The following is a 14,555-nucleotide window of genomic DNA, read 5'->3' on the forward strand; positions in this document are numbered from 1 at the left end:
ATTCCATAGGGTTGGAGGAGTGGGAAGAAGGAATCCCAGGGAATCAGGAGGATGCTTTGACAGGTCAGGCTAGGGAAACTGAGCAGCCTTTCTCAGCAGGGCAAAGGGGACTCACGGAGGCTTCAAAGCAGGGGAGGACTTGGTTGGATTTGCATTTTACAAAGACTTTAGGAAGATGCCTCTTCCATTATTAACAAGCCACTCCATGCCAGCCTCTTGTGAAGGGCCTTTCCAATGCATCAGCCCCCAGGTGCTCAGGCTCAAACTCAGGGTTCATCTTTCCTTCCTGTCTCCTCTCCCTCTGCAAGTGCAATTCAGGGAATTAGCAAGTCCTGAGACCTCACCTTAAAATTTCATCCCCATCCTGGTCTGCTTCTCCCCACCCCACACCAATGCCTTTTCAATTTCTGTGGCAGCCTCCTCCCTATCTACCTGCCTTCATGTGTCTGCCCTCCGCTCCTCCCACTGCAGCCCACGGGCCTCCTAACATGAACATCCATCCCTTTGCTCCTCTGCAGGACGCCCCGCCCTGATCTCCTGCTGCTCCCGGGATGAAGCCCAAGCCCCTTCTCTGGCCCCAGGGGTCTGTGTGGCCTGGCTTCTGCCCACCCCCTAAGCCACATTTTCCTGCCCACTCCACCCGACCTTCCCACTCTGGCCACAGGAGCCTCCATTTCTCCAGTGGCCATGCCCTTCCCTGCCCTCCTGACCTGGCACATCTGTTTGTTTTGTTTTTTGAGACAGAGTCTCACCCTGTTGCCCAGGCTGGAGCGCAGTGGCATGATCTCAGCTCACTGCAACGTCTGCATCCCAGGTTCAAGCGATTCTCGTGTCTCAGCCTCCTGAGCAGCTGGGATTACAGATGTGTGCCACCACGTCCAGGTTTTTTTTTTTTTTAGTAGAGACAGGGTTTTGTCATGTTGCCCAGACTGGTCTCAAACTCCTGAGCTCAAGCAATCTGCCCAACTCAGCCTCCCAAAGTACTAGGATTACAGGTGTGAGCCACCACACCCAGCCACTTTTTTTCTTTTGAAATGGAGTCTTACTCTGTCACCCAGACTGGAGTGCAGTGGCAGGATCTTGGCTCACTGCAAACTATGATTCCTAGGCTCAAGTGATTCTCATGCTCAGCCTCCCGAAAATAACACCCACTTGACCACTCCCTCATCAAGATGTAGAGTCTAATTCTTTTCCCTTTTAACTTGGCTGGGTCTTAAGGACTTGTAAGCAATAGAATATGATGGAAGTGATGCCATGTGACTCCAAGGCTAGGTCAACAGAGGCCATGCAGTGCCCACCTGGTTTCTTGGAATGCACACTCTCAGGACACCCATCTCAGTAGCCCCTGCTGGGCTCTCAGCCACCATATTGTGAGGAAGCCCAAGCCACATGGAGGGGTCAGTCTTCAAGACTTTCCAGCCCAGGGGCCAGACATGAGGAGAGAAACCTCTCAATGATTCCAACCCTAGGCATTTAAGCCACCTCAAATCATCTCCCCAACTGAACCCCCATACTTCAGGGAGAGAGACAAGCCATCCCTGCTGTGCTCTGTCCAAATTTCTGGCCCACACAGTCTCTGACCATATACAATTATTTTATATCCTTATGTTTCGGGGTGGTTTCTTACATACCAGTAGATAACTGTAACAGCTGGCTATGAAATACCCATTCCCCACATTCCCTCTCCCTTGCTAAAAGGTTTTGTTTGAGGTGGCCATGTGCCTAGCTAAATACTGGCTCTCCCAACCTGTCTTGCAGCTGGGGTTGCCCTGGGACACAGTGGAAGTCTCTGAGAAAATGCTTTCTTTCCTGTGAAGAGGGAACAGTGCAGCTTGTACCCTCTGTACCTCCCTTTTCTGCTTAGAATGAGAACACAGTGGCACAGTGGCTGGAGCTGCAGCCATCACTCTGTGATCTTGAGGGAAATGTGGGTTTCAAAGTTACCAAGTGGCTGATTCAACACAGGGAGCTATGACTTGACCTTTCTGGTTAGATGAGAAAAATAACCCCCTTTTGGTTTGAGCCTCTGTAGCCAGGATTCTTGTTGATCAGTTCCACCTTTCTCATGTATGCTACACTTGTATTCTCAGAAGCCATCTCCCCACCAGACCACAAGCTCTGTGAGATTAGGGACAGGGTCTGTTGTGTTCACCATCACATGCCCTTACCCTGAGGCTGGTACATTGGAGGTTTTCACGTATTTGTTGAATGCTATCAAATTCTATCAAATGCTATCAAAGGACACTGAAGGTTTTCTAGGTGGTTAGACACAGAGTCTCAGAGACATTTCCAGCCTGACAATTTCATGGATGAGGAATCTCCAGGAGGAAGGGTTGGGTCAGGGTTTCTCAGTCTCATTCTGGCACCTGTTCCCAAGGTCGCCAAGGTCCCTGGAATCCTTACTTCTCTGTGCACTTGGACTGGGTTGAGGTGGAGAAATCACCTGCCGTTGGAAGCTTCCTCTGCGGCATTTCTTCCTCTGGTATTAACAAATGTTAATTGGAGGCAATGATCACTGGCCTTTCGTGTGCCCTTTAGGCTACCGTAATTTTGTGACTTCACTGCAAAAAAAAACCAACCTTGTAATTTTACTTGGCCTTACAGAAAAATCCTTAGAGGATGCACTCTAAGACAAGAGGAAGTCCAGACAATTTTTTTTTTCTCTTTTGCTTGTGGGGTTGATTCTGCTTTGCATACAGATTTAGGTCGCACGTGTGAAATCGCGTACTTAGTTTAAAATGGAATAAACATGCAGCCGGCTTTTATGGCCATCTTCCCCCACTGCATTTCATTCTGACGTCCTTTGGTTACAAATGACCAGTCACATAGCTGGTCTAACACTCACACTCTTTCCTGTGAAGAGGGAACAGTGTGGCTTGCACCCTCTGTCCCTCCCTTTTCTGCTTAGAATGAGAACCCAGTGGCTGGGGCTGCAGCCATCACTCTGTGATCTTGAGGACTTTTAGGGCTTGGTGTACCTGTGACTTTGTCATAGTCAGTAAAAAGCTACTCATTTACTTTTCTTTGCCTGGTGGCCTCCAAGCTGTCTGTGTGCATTCTTGGGCATAGGTCGAACTACCTTTGGGAGGAACTTAGTTTATAGTTTGAAACAAAGGTAAATAACAACCCTTTCCCAAAACAAACCCCCTTCCTGCCTGGGGATGAGAGGGCCTTTGTAGGACGAACAAATTAGCTACAAGATTAGAAATAAGGGTTTAGGAGTCACACAGGTGGAGGCTCCAAGATTCTAAGCCTCCCCAAATTGTTTTTGGGGATAACGTCACTATTGTAAAACCCAAGATCAGCGCTTGAGATATTTTGCAGACCCTGCACTTGATGGATCAGCTGGCACCACCCAGATCAATACACTGGCTCATCTGGTCTTGTGGGCCCCACTCGGGAATTGACTCAGTGCAGGAAGACAGCTTCAACTCCCTATGATTTAATCTCCTTCCTGACCAGTCAGAACTCCTTATTCACCGGCCCCCTACCCACCAAATTATCCTTAGAAACTCCGATCCCTGAATTCTTGGGGAGACTGATTTAATAAAACTCTGGTCTCCCACACAGCTGGCTCTGTGTGAATTACTCTTTCTCTATTGCAATTTCCCTGTCTGGATAAATTGGCTCTCTCTAGGCAGCAGGCAAGGAGAATCTGTTGGGCACTTATAGCTTTGTGTCCTTGGGCTATGTTCTTAGCCTTCCTGTGACTCATTTTATCCACTGTACACAGGGATGTAACTGAATTGAGGATGAATTTTTTTTTTCTTTGAGGCAGAGTCTTGCTCTGTCACCAGGGCTGGAGGGCAGTGGTGTGATCTCCGCTCACTGCAACCTCCGTCTCCCAGGTTCAAGCAATTCTCCTGCCTCAACCTCCTGAATAGCTGGGATTACAGGCATGTGCCACCATGCCCGGCTTATTTTTGTATTTTTAGTAGAGTCCAGGTTTCACCATGTTGGCCAGACTGGTCTTGAACTCCTGATCTCAGGTGATCCGCCCATCTCGGCCTCCCAGAGTGCTGGGATTACAGGCATAAGCCACTGCGCCTGGCCAAGGATGAACTTTGTTAATGCGTGAAAGGCGCTGAGAGCAACACCTGACACGCGTTATGTGAAAACAACAAATGCTGGGTGTCTTTGCATCCATCTGAGCAGAGAGACGGCTGTGTCTGGAGCCAGCCCAGGGAGGCAGGAGGCGTTCCCTGACATGACATCTCAACAGTGTCTTCCAGCCTTGATTTCTCCACTTGTAAAATGAAAGAGATCATATACTAGTTTGTGAAACCTTTGGCAATCTCAGATGAAATGTGTGATGAGGATGCAGAGTGTTATTGTAATTACACGATTACAATCTCTGCAGAGCCGGGAGGCAGGAGGCTGGCGGGATACCACTGCCTACACACATACCTGAGGAGTTTTCTGTGTGTCTGTGAGGTTTCTATTGAAAACAAGATTCACGAAGGGAAAATCACCACCAGTCCTGGCCCCGCATAAAAGGTAACAAGGAGAAGGTAGAGCTTGAAATACCAGGGAGGTGAGACACAAAGAGTCAGTTAATAAATCCATCGAAAGCCCGTCCCCAAACACTGAAGCCAAATTTCATCTTGGAACACTTTGCATAACAAGCAATTTAAGGTAAGGCGGACCTCTGAGAGCTACAGAACGTTTAAATGATGGGCAAATATTTCTGTTTGGTTGTTAGGAGAAATGACTTTTTGAACTCCAGTCTTTGAGTAAAACATGTTTGACCAGCTATAAACAGATTCAAACTATTTGCTTTTGCGGGGCTCCCATTTCATTTTCATGAGGTTAGAGAGTGGCAGGAGATCACTTTGTGAGACAACAGGTTGTAAAGGTTGAAGCTGGTAGCTACGGTACTGAATTGACTGAAAAATACACCACAACCCACACTGCTGTTGAGCCCATTCCGTTGGATGAGAGGACTTGCAATAGGAGTGCTGGCTTCCATCCCTGTCTGCAGGGGAATGTTGGCACCAGAGATGAACAGTGGGCCGTTGTGAATAGATAATTGTAATTTTTTAAAGAGATAAGATCTTGCTCTGTTACTCAGGCATTTGAAAATGCTCCTCAAAAGACATCATGAAGATAAGCCACAGAGGCTGTTATCCCAGAAATTTGGGAGGCCAAGGCCGAAGGATGGCTTGTGCTCAGGAGTTCGAGACCAGCCTGGGCAACATAGTGAAACTCCATCTCTACAAAAAATAAAAAAATTATCTGGGCATGGTGGCACATGCCTGTAGTCCCAGATACTCTGAAGGCTGAGGTAGAAGGATCGCTTGAGCTCAGGAGTTTGAGACCAGCCTGTGCCACAGAGTGAGACCCCATCTCTACAAAAAATACAAAAATTAGCTGCGTGTGGTGGCACATGCCTGTAGTCCCAGCTACTCCAAAGATTGCGGTGGGAGGATCACTTGAGCTCAGGTGGCTGCAGCTACAGTGAGCTGTGATCACATCACTGCACTCCAGCCTAGGGGACAGAGTGAGAACCTGTTTCAAAAAAATTAAAATAAGCCACAGAATGGAAAGAATATTGGCAGCACATGTATCTGATAAAGGACTTGTGCAGAATATGTAGAGAACTCCTACAAATTAACCCTGAAGAGAACAACTCCTAAAAAATGAACAGAAGATTTGATCAGGCCCCCTCACAGAAGATCTAAGAATGGCCAATGAATACATAAAAGATTCCCAGCCGGGCGTGGTGGCTCACACCTGTAGTCCCAGCACTTTGGGAGGCCAAGGTGGGTGGATCATGAGGTCAGGAGAGTGAGACCATCCTAACACGGTGAAACCTCATCTCTACTAAAAATACAAAAATTAGCCAGGCGTGGTGGTGCGCGCCTGTAATCCCAGCTACTCGGGAGGCTGAGGCAGGAGAATCGCTTGAAGCTGGGAGGCAGAGGTTAAAGTGAGCCAAGATCATGCCATTGCACTCCAGCCTGGTGAAAGAGCGAGACTCTGTCTCAAAAAAAAAAAAGATTCCCAATGTCTTGAGTCATCAAGGAAATGAATGTGATCACCATGGTAGACACAGTGGCTGAATTTTAAAAGATCGACAGTCCCAAATGCTGACAAAGATGTGGGGAACATGGACGGCTCCATGCTGCTGTTTGGAACATGGAATGGCACTGTCTCTCTGGAGTGCTGCTGATTACAAAGTGAAACACGTACCTACCCTATGACTCAGCAATTCCCCTTTGGTGTTTACACAAGAGAAATGAAAACGTACATTCATAAAATGACATGCACTAGGATGTGGATAGCAGCCTTGTTCAGAAGAACCCCAGACTGAAAATAGCCCAAATGGATATCATGCATCTGGGTCCATCATGGTATGTTTATGCAGTGGAATACTATGCAGCAATAAAAAAAGAACTACTGATACGAGTAATGATGTGGATGGTTCTTAAAAACTATACTGAGACTGGGCACAATGACTCATGCCTGTAATCCCAGCACTTTAGGAGGCTGAGGGAGCAGATCACATGAACCTAGGAGTTCAAGACCAGCCTGGGCAACATAGTAAAACCTCATCTATACAAAAATTAACCAGGCATTGTGGTGCATGCCTGTAATCCCAGCTACTTGGGAGGCTGAGGCAGGAGGATCTCTTGAGCCCAGGAAGTTGAGTGCAGTGAGCTGTGATTGCACCACTGCACTCCAGCCTGGGTGACAAAGCAAGACCTTGTCTCAAAGCAACCAAACAAAAAACTATACTGAACAAACAAAGCAGGAGACAAGAGTATAGGCAGCATAAACCCATTTATATGAAGCCCAGAACAAACAAAGCAATCTGTAATGATAGAAAGTGGTCACCTGGGGAGAGGAAGGAAATTGACTGAAAAAGGGGAGAGAGAACTTTCTGGGCTGATGGTGGCATCTAATCTTTGCTTTCTGATATGGTGGCCACTAACCTCATAAAATGTGACTTGAATTGTGGCTGGTATGACTGAGAGACTAAATTTTTAATTTTATTTAATTTTTCCTTAGAGGCAGGGTCTTGCTCTGTCATACAGGCTGGAGTGCAGTGGGATGATCACAGCTCACTGCAGCCTCGAACTCCTGGGCTAAAGCAATCCTCCTGCCTCAGCCTCTGGAGAAGCTGGGACTATAGGTGTGCATCACCATGCCCAGCTCATTTTAAATTTTTTTGTAGAGAAGAGGTCTCACTGTGGTGTTCAGGCTGGTCTTGAACTCCCGGCCTCAATCAGCCCTCCTACCTCAGCCTCCCAAAGTGCTAGGATTACAGGCACTAGCCACAGCACTAACTGTTAAAAATTAGCCTCCAAATTGAGATGTGCTGTAAGTATAAAACATGCACAAAGTTTCAAAGACTTGTTACTGAAAAAAGAGAACAATTTCTTATTATCATTTTGTATTAAAATCATGTTTTAAATACACTGGATTAAAAATATAGTATTAAAGTAATTTTCACTTGTTTCGTTTTACTTTTCCAAATGTGGCTCCTAGAAACTTTAAAATTACATGTATGGCGCTTGCTCCATTGCTATCAGACAGAGTTGGTCTGTGTTTTGTTTGGGTGGTGGCTACCTGGGAGTATGTAATTATCAAAATTCGCTGAACGGAATGCCTAAAATCCGTGCATTTTGTAGTGTGTTAATTATAGTTCAATTAGAAAATGACACACACATGACCCCTGCTTGACTCAGGCACGGTAATAGAAATTGGGAGGCAGAAGGGCAATGACTGGGAGGGAGAATAAGAGGTGCTGGAATGTTCTATTCCTTTCCAGGAGTTTAACTCTAAAATTGAACCTGACTTTATGATACGTTCAAGGAGTGGGAGTCTCTTGAATTTAAGAGGCAAATTTAGGCAGAACAACTGGCTAATTAGTGTGCTGCCCTGGGAGCCATTGTGTTTTACAAGTGAGAAGGTTCCACAGCCCCAGGACTGGTTTCTCTAAGCCCTAATCTCCCCGAGGGCCTGGACTTGCCCTACTGGAGAGGGCTCGGCTGACTCCTCCCCTGAAGCAGCTCACACACTACACTGTCTCCCCTTCCCTCAGACCTTGTCCTCAAAGAAAAACCCCAGTGCCAACCTGCTTAGGCTCAAGTGCATTTTCAGGGGAGCAAAATCTTTTGACCAAGAAGAGACCTTTCCATCTCCTACAGGCAGGCCAGGAGCCTGGTGGCATGAGGGATGTTGACTTCCTGAACCCAGGTGGCAATGTGGCAAAGGGTGGGGTTAACCACTTCATCTATCTGCCCTGACCAGGGTGACCACAGCTTTGGGCTGGTTCAGGCAGGAAGCACAGATGCATGCTAAGAGTTTCCACTGTGGGTATGGAGGGGCAGGAAGTCAGGAGTAGTGGGCGAGGAGTGGGAGAGGACCCTGAAAACAGGGTTGGATGGCTGGTCGTGCGAGGAATTGTGGTCAACATCAGCTCCATCCCCAACTGATTCTATCCTTTGTTGGGGGGGTGGGGGGTCAGACGTGCAGACACAGCTTGGCAGCAGGTGCAGAGAATGACCAAAAAGCAAACACAATGGAAGTGAAGGTCATGAGCTTTGGAACTTCCAGATGTGGGTTCAACTCATGGCTCTGGTGCTAGCAGTGCAAATTTGTATATGTTACTTAATTTGCCTAAATATCAGTTTCCTCTCCTGTAGAATAAAGACAATAGTAGCTGCTATAAAGGATGAGTTGGAAGTTATGTTAAATGGGGTGATGTCAGCTGAGTGTTTGGTAAAGGGTATCATTGGTTCTGGGTGGTGGCTCTATTCTAATAGGGCCCTACCCAATGACTTTTGAGACAAAGGAGAGAATGAAGCGCCCATGGAGTGGGTCAGGGCCACAGCCAAGGACGGTAAGGCTCACAGCAGTGCTCCCATTCCAGCAGAAAGCCAGAGGGCTAATCAGAAAATGGATGGGCTGCTCATCTATGTTTTATGTCTTAGGCTGTGTTCTCTAGAAGCAGATCTTTGGGGAAGAATTTATGTGAAAGTGAAAATCCCCTGGTAGAAATTGCTCTTAGGAAAAACTAATTGGAAAGTAGGGAAGCAGGACCAGGAAGAGAAGGTGGCCAAGGGAGGGCACAATATCAAGCAAAGTCTCACAGAGAACCACAGTAGCCACCCCAAGATGGCACCCAAGGATGCTCCCCTCATGGTATTTTTGCCTTTGCATATCCCTGCTCCCACTTCAAATACGATGGACCTGTTTAACAACAGGGATTGTGAAACAGATGGAGCATGGCTTCCAAGGCTAGATCACAAAAGACTGCAGTGTCTCCCTTGCTCTCTTGGTTCACTCACTCTGGACGAAGCCAGCCACCACGTTGTGAGGATGCTCAAGTAGTCTGTGGAGAGGCTGATGTGGTGAGGAACTGAGGCCTCTTGCCAACAACCACTCCAACTTGCTGGCCTTGTGAGGGAGCCTTCTTGGAAGCAGATCCCCCTGTCTCAGTTGAGTCTTCAGGTGATGCAGCCCAGCTGGCATCTTGACTGCAACCTCAGGAGAGACATAAGCCAGAATCACCCAGCTAAGCCACCCATGAATTCCTGACCCACAAAAACTGTGCTTTGGATTGAATATGTCCCCCAAAGTCCATGTGTTGGAAACTTATTCCTCAATGCAACAATGTTGAGAGGTAGGACCTCTAAGAGGTGATTATGTCATGAGGGCGCCGCCTTCACAAATTAACGTTATTATGATGGAGTGGGGTTTTTATGAAAGCAATTTCACCTCCCTCTCCCCCCTCTCTCATCCTTTTTTGCCATGTGACACCGTCTGCCATGTTATGGTGCAGCAAGAAAGTCCTCATCAGATGCAGACCTTTGATCTTGGACTTCCCAGCCTCTAGAACCATGAGCCAATAGATTTCTGCTCTTTATAAATTTTCAAGTCTCAGGTATTCTGCAGAAGCAGCACAAAATTAATTAAGGCACCCTCTTAGTGGCATTAATGCCCAAAGCATATGCATACATTTCCAGAGGTCAGAGCCCCCTAGAACTTTGGTGCTTAGAAACAGGAATGGATTTCTGAATTCAGAGGTAACATGCTGCCTCATATCACACACTTGCAGCTTCCTTTATGTAACGTACCTTATTGATTTCTATTTAATAATGACTGATGCAGCTCTTGGGCCTTTCTCTGATGAATCCAAGCTGTCTGTCAAATAGGAGAGATAGGGCAGGAGTGAAGCATTATTATTCCAAAGCACAGTCATTAGATTAATAGTAAGCTCCAGCAACACCATTAACGTGGGGAGAATCGATGAAATAACAGAGGCAAGGCTGCCTCCAGATAAGATCACTGCTTCTCTAGCATGTGTCCTATTTATAGATCATATGTGTTCATTCTACCTTTGGCTCTTTCTTCCATTGAGGGCTCCCAAGTGAGCTGATTATAATCTTTAAGACTACGTGTCAGCAGCATAAACCACCATCACCATCACTCCTTATCCTTGACCCATCGTATTCCACCTGCCCACCAGGAAAATTAGACAACACTGTGTTGCTTTGTTTTGGAACAAAGACATTTTTCACAACTTTCCCAAAAGAAATTTTTGTCTCACCATGATCAATCTTTTCCTAGAATTTGGGAAAATAAAAACTTTAAGGCCATAAATAGTAAACTTTGAAAATAATTTCCCCAAATGGATTTCCCTGTGCCCTTCTGTTCACAAACAGTTAGCTCTCCCAATTCATAGCTTGCCAGCAAAGTGACTTTATTTTAATGTCTTTAGTTTTTATCTTCTCGATTTATTATTCAGAATAGGTGGAGGGAAGGGGGGAGAAGACCCTTTCTCTGGAAGGTACTCCTTTCTGAATCTAAGGAAATGATTCTCTAGTTCTGTACTAGAGAGTTGAGTGAGACTAAAGCTGGTGGTGTTAGGAAGGTGGGTAAGGTCGTCACTGACAGCTCTCTTAAGAATCTGAAGCATGTATGAAGGGATGGACAAAGAAAGAAGACCAGTGGATGAAACATAGAGTCTCAGTGCCATGAGAAAAGTGGCCAGCCTTGAGAGATCCCTTTTAGCCATCACATCCATCCCTGCAACCTGGACAGCACCTCCTCCACTCAGGACCTCCTGCACCTCCTCCACTCTGAGATCCACCCCCTGTCCACGGCTCATTCTGAACCACAGGCTTCTTCCACGCCTCACTCTGCCTGCCATCTTGGCTTGAACCCTCCCAGTCTCTGAGCTCATTGATCATACATTGATTATTTTTCTGTGTCTAGCCTCATCTTGCCCTTTGGACTTGATGCTTTGATAGGATTCCAGTTTTTATCTTGAGCTATTATTGACTTAGTTCAACTTCCCTCTTGGTTCAACTAAGCCACAGCACATTTCCTCTGCCCTCAGTGTCTGCCCCTACCCCAAGAAGAGTCATCTTGCCTTTCCCTTGCACCACAAATAGGACCTTAATAGAGAGATATGGGACCTGGAGAGAGACATCTAGAGTCAAGTCAGAACAGATTAGAGCAACCTGTGGCCCAAGCTGGCATCTCTTTCTCTTGGATGTTCTCTGTGTACCGCTGTCCCTCGATAACTTTACACGTGTGAAGGTAACATTTAAGAAAATAATTTTCCCCCACATCCCGCTCTGTGCATTGCCAATGGTTTCTAATCAGATGGCTTGAGGTCTCCCCTCCACCCTCAATTTTCCTTTATGTTTCAGATTAGAACTATGGACTTTCTACTGATGGCCTATTAAAATGTATCTTTTGATTAAAATCATACAGCTCATCACCAAACATGCCAAGCTATGATAATACATGAAGGGTAAAACTTGGGCACGTAACTCATAAATTCTAAATGATGATGACTACATTCTTCTCTCCCTTTGAAAATTAAAGATCAAAATCCTGTAAAAGTGGAAATAATCTGAATGCTCAATGACAGGGATGGGTAAAGAAACGGACTCGCCCTAGTAAACAATTAATGATCGAGTTCGCAAAGACCACTTGCTGACTGCTGCATGAAAAAGATGGGATACGAAGACCTGTCTTCCATGTAAGCCCCATTCTGTGTGGCCTGCAGCCTCACCTGGGGCACTGGCTTGCAGGTCTGGGACCATCTCTAACTTCCTTCCAAGTCTTGCTGGGGAGGGCAGGCCAAGTCAGTTGTGAGAGTGCAGTCTCGATGATGTTAGAAGCGTAGGGTCCTTAGCAGGACGTCAACTAAGGTTGCAGTGAAGGGCTGCAATTTTAAGCCAAGCGTAAGGTGGAAAAAACCTGTGGTGCTGGTGGGTGGGAGAGAGTTGGTGGTGAGGAGGAGAGCGGGGCAGGGGAGCATAAGAGGAGAGTGGGGAACCCCAGGGATGGAGTTGGGGAGGACTGGTCGTCCACAATCACTGTAATGAGAACCTGAACTAGCAATGGCAAGTCTCCTCAGGAGATGGTGTTCAAGCCTTATCTTTACTCTTTGGAGCCTATCTTGATTGTTTTTTAAATGTGATTTTTACAGAGGCACAGAATGAAAAGAATCTGTGTCATGCTGACAGTTCATGGGGCTGAGTTCCTGTCCGTTCCATTTCGTGTCCTGCTGTGTCCTAAGCAGGAACACACATCCACCCCACAGAGACTGGGGAGTGACCACGGAATGGGAGGTGGGGTGTTTGTGGCAGGCCGTAGCTCCCTGGGCTGAGGTTCACTGGATTAAATCAAATAAACAACTAATACCTTTTCTTAGTATAAATATTTGTATTGACTGTTTCTGGCAACCATACCTGGACCCTTCATTTATCAGGAGAAAAGATTAGGTTAGAATTTACCACTTTCATGGAAGGAGGGGGAGAGGGGAGAGGAGAGATGAGAAAGGGGAGGAGAGAGAGGAAAGAGAAAGGAGAGAGAGGAGGGAGGGAGAGAAAGAGGAGAGGGAGGGAGGGAGAGAGGGGGATGTTGAGAGATAAAGAGAGGGAGGGAGAGAGAGAGAGGGAGAGGGAAGGAGGAGGGGGAGAAGAGAGGGATGAAGGAGGGGGAGAAGAGAGGGAAGAAAGGGGCGGAGAAGAAAGACGGAGGGGGAGAGGAGAGAGAAAGAGGGAGAGGGAGAGGAGAGAGAAAGAGGGAGGGAGAGAGAGGAAAGCAGGGAGGAAGGGAAAGGGAGAGGTTAAAAGAGAGATTGAGAGAGGAGAGGCTTCCTAGCACTTCTCTCCTCCGAGCAGAGAGCCCTGTTAGAACAGCCTGTCTCCTTTCATGAAGCTTCTCTGCCACCTTCTCTCCCACCCTCCTGCATTTGTCCCTTTTGGAGACAGCACTGGAATTTACCTGGAATGAGCCTTCTCTCTGCTCCCCTTGCACATGGGCTGGCTACCAGCAGCTTTTTCCACCAGCCTCCGACAGAAACCCTGCAGAGCTTCCATTCTGCGTTCAGCCACCATCGCCTCCCACCCAGTGGTTTCTAAACAATCTCTGAGCAAGATTTTGGTTTTATCAGCCTATTAACTTCTCCCTTTTTCATTATGGGTAAGGGGTCCACCAACATTCAACTTGTGCTGAACAGGAGCTGTTTTCTGCTCAGCTCTTGTTCTTGGGTGACCTGGCATGGAGGGATACCTCCAGACCTTGGGGAGTCGTCAAATAAGCCTGGATCTGAGAACTGAGGGATGCTAGGGGTGACATTCACACTCAGGAGGGGTGAGGCAAATGCCCCCTTCGTTGTGTTCTCATGAATCTGGTTCTTCCAAAGATTTTGTTTACTAGGTTGCATTTATTAAGAAATAATGCTTGTTTTGAAGAATATTATTATTATTTTTGAGACAGGGTATTGCTCCATTGCCCGGGCTGGAGTACAGTGGTGCAATCATGGTTCACTGTAGCCTTGACCTCCTGGGCTCAAGCAATCCTCCTGTCTCAGCCTCCTGAGTAGGTGAGACCACAGATATATACACCACCATGCCTAGCTAATTAATTTTTTTTTTTTTTTTTTTGGTAGAGATAGGGTCTTGCTATGTTGCCAAGGCTGGTCTCAAATTCCTGGGCTCAAGCAATCCACCTGCCTCAGCACCCCCAAAGTGCTGGTATTACAGGCATGGGCTACTGCACCCAACCAAAATTATTCTTATTAATCAAATAGGTACATCAGGCAATCGGCTCTTCCACTAGCCAGAGCTAAGCAGAGTTTTCCATGGAGTGGATCTGATTCCAGTTGAAGGAATCTAATTAGCCTCAGTATTCTAATTAGGCTGAGTGGCATCAAGCTCTGTAAAAACACAGGGGCTTCCATTAGACTTTTGGAAATACAGAGGCAAGACTAAAAGTCCCATTGCTGTCTGTATGGATGCTGGGGTGGAGCCCAGCTTGGGACAGAAGATGTTAGTGACTGTGGAAGACAGAACTCCAGAAGAAAGGCTGAAAAGCCGGAGTTATTCTGTGGTTGAGGACTTGAAACCTCCACCAGTAAGCACACCATTTTGGTACAACTGAGTGATTAAATTCTAAGGTTTAACATCCAACTTACTGGGTGCAAATCTCAGGCTTGTCCCTTATTAGTTATGTACCCGTGACCTCTCTGAACCTCAGTTTTCCCCTCTGTAAAATGAGGCTGATAATAGTGCAACCTGAACCAG

General features: G+C 46.7%; 1 long non-coding RNA gene across 1 annotated transcript in view; it reads right to left on the minus strand.

Moving 5' to 3' along the window:
• Positions 1–2,286: 2,286 nt before the first annotated feature.
• Positions 2,287–14,555, minus strand: part of LOC112209743 (uncharacterized) — a 67,937-nt gene continuing 55,668 nt past the window's right edge. The window contains exons 4-5 of the long non-coding RNA XR_002944552.3: positions 10,086–10,152; positions 2,287–2,561 (exon numbers count right to left, since the gene is read on the minus strand). This is a non-coding gene — a long non-coding RNA (uncharacterized LOC112209743). The remainder of the gene's footprint in view (positions 2,562–10,085; positions 10,153–14,555) is intronic.

The sequence above is a fragment of the Pan troglodytes genome, chromosome 6 (genome assembly GCF_028858775.2).
Source record: "Pan troglodytes isolate AG18354 chromosome 6, NHGRI_mPanTro3-v2.0_pri, whole genome shotgun sequence".
NCBI classification, from domain to species: Eukaryota; Metazoa; Chordata; class Mammalia; order Primates; family Hominidae; genus Pan; species Pan troglodytes.